Source organism: Pinus tabuliformis, chromosome X, assembly GCF_031772625.1.
Source record: "Pinus tabuliformis cultivar Carrire ecotype Pingquan chromosome X, CPIR1, whole genome shotgun sequence".
Classification (NCBI taxonomy): domain Eukaryota; kingdom Viridiplantae; phylum Streptophyta; class Pinopsida; order Pinales; family Pinaceae; genus Pinus; species Pinus tabuliformis.
In genome coordinates this window covers 1,601,089,081-1,601,094,415 of record NC_142308.1, presented here as the reverse complement: position 1 = coordinate 1,601,094,415, position 5,335 = coordinate 1,601,089,081, and positions in this window count along the sequence as shown.

Genomic DNA, 5,335 nt, shown 5'->3' with positions numbered 1-5,335 from the left:
GCACGAGAGAAACCACCAATAATGACAATGGCTCTCAAGGTACAATAGTACAATCCATGAATGTGAAAAATAAGTTGAAGTCGAACACTCGTGGAATCATCTGATCGAAGGCCAATGATGAAAATTTGTCGTCAGATGTGAAGAACTTGCCATTAAGGCATGCAAGCTCCAAGGTACTGAAAGGGAGTCTCTAAGTCGTCTTCCTAGATAATGAGCTGAAGTCGACAGGAAGTGACTCGTCGAAGGAGGGTCATAATGATTCCCTCATCATCGACACAAAACAAGGAATAAAGTGGAATAAAATGAATAGGATCTAAGACTGTAACAAAAGCTCAGACAATGTATATGATCCAGATTTATACAAGAATGCAACAAATTATGAAGATAACCATAAACACAGAGATGCAACAAAAACAATACTTCATTTCATTAATGTAAAATACTAAAATATGCTTACAAACAGAAATGGAAATAAACCAGCCAGGGCGATGGTAGCTTATCTATGAGAAGAGATGTGGCGGCTACATGCCTTTGAACTTTGTTACAATGAGGCTCAAAGGCCTATTTATTGCTGAGAAAAAATGGAAAACCCTAAACATCCAAAAACCTAACCCAAGAAGATGAAATGCCAAACTGTGGGCCCTGTTTGGATAAATTGGTACATCAAATTCCCGGGGTCGTAACTTTGGCTTACGATCTCCGTTTGACGCGCATAATATCTCGTTAGAAAGATCTATCCAAGAACTATGACTTTGGGAAGAGAAACATTGGTCCATGGACCCATTTTGCTCCCATTTTTCCCAAAAAATGTTGTTTAGGGTCTCAAAACGACTCTGAAAGTTCACGACCCGAAAAACTACTAAAAATAGTAAATTGTGCTACAATTAAGGAAACTAAAAAACTGAAAGAGATAGTTGTGGGGTCCAAGTGGGATAGGTGGGCGACCACCAACATCCACCTGGATCATTCCTCCCCCCTTAGGAAGCAATGGTCTCCATTGCGTTGAGTTCCTCCATCCGTTGAACTTGGTCTTTAGTGAGTTGTTTTGCAATCTGTGATATGTCTAGTAATGGTGAGAAGCATGGTAGAGGGTGTTCCATATTGAACACTCAGTGAAAGCGAAGGAATGGAGGAATGTTGTGCTCCAAAGAATTGTTTCCCACAACCTTAGTAATGTTATAAGGACCATGTCGGAGTGGTCTAAGCTTTTGATGGGCTCTTGTAAGGTGTTCTTTCTGCAGATGTAACAAAACTTTGTCACCCACCTGAAACTTGTGTGGTACCCCTATGGGTGAGGAGAAGTTGTTCCTGTGTTCTGTCATGACCATATCCCTTTGCTGCTACTACTGCATGGAGGAACCCTTTGCGGGGGTCATGGATGTGGCAACGATCTTCCCCTTACTTTGGGAGCGAACCAGACAGAAAATGAATTTCCTAGTTTGGGAGATGAGCTTGCTGCATTTCTTAGCAGTGACTAGAGAGGCGGCGGTAGATGGGGCTGCCTCTGGTATCCTGTATAATGAATTACCCAAAGAAATAATGACAGTGCAAGGCCTTGAATCATACACAGTATGTTGCCTCCATAAGTATGGTTGGCCTAATAATACATCACAAACATCCAGAGGTGCAACATCACACAATACCTCGTCTGTGAAGGGCTTGATGTTGTATGGAAGGCGACACTATTGGCGAACTAAAAGATCTCATCCTGGTGAAGCACCTGATATTGTATGGCTGTGGGTGTGGTGTAGTCGGTAGGCCCAACCACTTCACGACCTCTGTTGAACTGAGGTTCTTTTGGCTGCCACTCTCGACAATGAATTGCAGGGGCGAACCCTTCATCCAAATCTATGAGTGGAAAAGGCATTCCCCCTCCTCTGGATCTTCAGGCTCATTCTTCTAGATCTTGGCCGTGGCAACAGTGGCACTGGGCTCTGTGTCAATGATCTACTTCCCTTTATCATTCGCCTTGTCGGGTTCTAACTCAGAGTCAAAACATGCATCTGATTCTAAAACCCTTAGTTCAACCACTAGTGACTACCTGGCCCAACACTCACTTGTGTTGTGAGTGGAGCTCTTATGGAACTCACACCACTTTCCCGTGTCCTTTTTTGGTTTGACGATGCTGTTCTTTGCTTGCAGCTTCGACGGGCTATTTTGGGTCACCCCGCCTTGGCTTTGTCCTTTGGTCTTCGAATTCACAGATCCAAAGTCTTGCTCCTTCTGTTTAAGATTCTGCTTGATCTTGACAGCATATCGATATGCCGTGCCAGGCGAGGAGATGTTCAGGAACTCCATCTCTTCCTAGATGTATCTGTGTAGGCAGTCGTGGTATTTGAGTACGAAATGTAGCTTAGAGTCCTTGATACCCAACTATGTATGAAGGGTATGAAAAATTTTTGTGAACTTCGGCAAATCTTTGTCCCTTCCCTGTTACAGTGTGGTCCACTTTATGTATTTGTCCTCATAGCTTTTGACAGGGTAGTACTACTCGTTGATGGCATCCCAGAATGAATTCCAAGTGGGTGCGGTTGAAAATAGTGAGCCTGTACTTTCATCCTTCTTCTCGTAGTAGGTTTCCCACCAGTCCTTGACGTGGGGGGCTACTTTGAGAAGAGTGATTCTCGACTGGAAAAATCATGGACAGAAAAATACTCTCCTAGTAGATTTAACCATTTATCTACGACATCTACGTTTATTTGGCCCTCGAAGATGGAGATTTCATATTAACTTTTACCTTAAAGGGCGTGGCATTTCCAGAGTAGCTATTAGAAGCTGATGCGTCGCCTTTGGGTAGCTGCTGAAGGATCTGGGCAAAACTGTCCATCATCGCGTTCCTTTGTCACTCGAGGGCTTCTTCAAGCAAGATTTTGATAGGATCTCCTACCCCCTTATATTTCTTCTCATATACCATGGGAGGCCATTGGGATTTGCGAGGCTGGTCTTGCAAAGGTTCGACCAGTTCAAGCCCTAACTCCTTATATCTCGACCTCGTTGGGGACATGCAAAGAAAAATAGAGAAAAAATAGACCGCTTTGATACCATTGATCCATATTTATACAGGAATGCAACAAATTACAGAGATAACCATAAACACAGAGATGTAGTGGAAATAATACTTCATTTCATTAATGTAAAATACTGAAATATGCTTACAAACAGAAATGGAAATAAACCAGCTAGGGCGATGGTAGCTTATCTCTGAGAAGAGATGTGGTGTCTACATTCCTTTGAATTGTGTTACAATGAGGCTCGAAGGCCTATTTATTGTTGAGAAATAATGAAAAACCCTAAACGTCCAAAAACCTAACCCAAGAAGACGAAACGCCAAATTGTGGGCCCCGTTTGGGTAAATTGGTACATCAACTTCCTAGGGTCATAACTTTGGCATATGATCTCTATTTGACGTGCACAATATCTCGTTAGAAATATCTATCTGAGAACTACAACTTTGGGAAGAGCAACATCGGACCATGGACCCATGTTTCTCCCAGTTTTTCCAAAAACCGTCATTTAGGGCCGCAAAATGGCTCTAGAAGTTCAAGACCCGAAAAACTGCTAAAAATCGTAAATTGTGCTACAATAAAAGAAACTCAAAAACTGAAAGAGACAGTTGTGGGGGTCCAAGTGGGATAGGTGGATGGCCACCAACATCCACTTGGATCATTTTTCCCCCCTTAGGAAGCAATGGTCCCCATTGCATTGAGTTCCTTCATCTGCTGAACTTGGTCCTTCGTGAGTTGTTATGCAATCTCTGACATGTCTAGTAATGGTGGGAAGCATGGTAGAGGGCATTCCATATTGAACACTTGATACAAGCTAAGGAATGGAGGAATGTTGTGCTCCAAAGAATTGTTTCCCACAACCTTGGTAATGCTGTAAGGACCATGTCAGAGTGGTCTGAGATTCTAATCGACTCTTGTAAGGCGTTCTTTCTGCAGATGTAACCAAACTTTGTCACCCACTTGAAACTTGTGTGGTACCCTTGTGGGTGAGGAGAAGTTGTTCCTATGTTCTATCATGACCATATCCCTTTGTTGTTGCTGCTGCGTGAAGGAACCCTTCATGGGGGTCATGGACGTGGCGACAATCTTCCCCTTACTTTGGGAGTGAACCAGACAGAAAATGAATTTCCTAGTCTGGGAGATGAGCTTGCTGCATTTCTTAGCATTGATCAGAGAGGTGGCAGTAGATGGGGCTACCTCTGGTATCCTGTATAACGAATTACCCAAATAAATAATGACAGCGCAAGGCCTTGACTCATACACAGCATGCTACCTCCACAAGTATGGCTAGCCTAATAATACATCACAAACATCCAGAGGTGCAACATCACACAATACCTCGTCTGTGAAGGGCTTGATGTTGTATGGAAGGTGACACTGTTGGCGAACTTGGAGCTCTCATCCCTGTTGAAGCCACCCGATACTGTACGACTATGGGTGTGGTGTATTTTATAGGCCCAACCGCTTCACGACCTCTGCTGAAATGAGGTTCTTTTGGCTACCACTATTGATAATGAATTGCAGTGGCGAACCCTTCACCCACATTTGTGAGTGGAAAAGGTGTTCCCCCTCCTCTGGTTCTTCGAGCTCATTCTTATGAATCTTAGCAGTGGCAATAGTGGCACTGGGCTCTTCGTCGATGATTTGCTTCCATTTTTCATTCCCCTTGTCGGGTTTTGACTGAGAGTTGGAACATGCATCTGATTCTGAAACCCTTAGCTCAGCCATTAATGACTGCTTGGCCTGAAACTCACTTGTGTTCTGAGTGAGCTCTTATGAAACTCACACCACTTTCCCATGTCCTTTCTCGGCTTCGCAGCACTGTTCTTTTCTTGTAGCTTCGACGGGCTGTCTTGGGTCACCCCGCCTTGGCTTTGTCCTTTGGTCTTTGGATTCGTAGATCCAAAGTCTCGCTTCTTCTATTTAATCTTTTGCTCGATCTTGACAGTGTATCGGTACGTCGTGCCGAGTGAGGAGATGTTTAGGAACTCCATCTCTTCCTCGATGTATCTGTGTAGGCAGCCGCAGTATTTGAGTACCAAATGTAGCTTAGAGTCCTTGATACCTAACCATGTACGAAGGGTATGAAAAATGTTTGTGAACTTAGGCACATCTTGGTCCCTTCCCTGTCGCAGCGTGGTCCACTTTATGTATTTGTCCTCATAGCTTTTGACATGGTAGTACTGCTCCTTGATGGCATCCTAGAATGAATTCCAAGTGGGTGTAGCTAAAAATAGCAAACTCGTACTTTTATCCTTCTGCTCACAGTAGGTTTCCCACCAATCCTTGACATGGGGGGCTGCTTTGAGAAGAGCGAAAATAATCTTTTC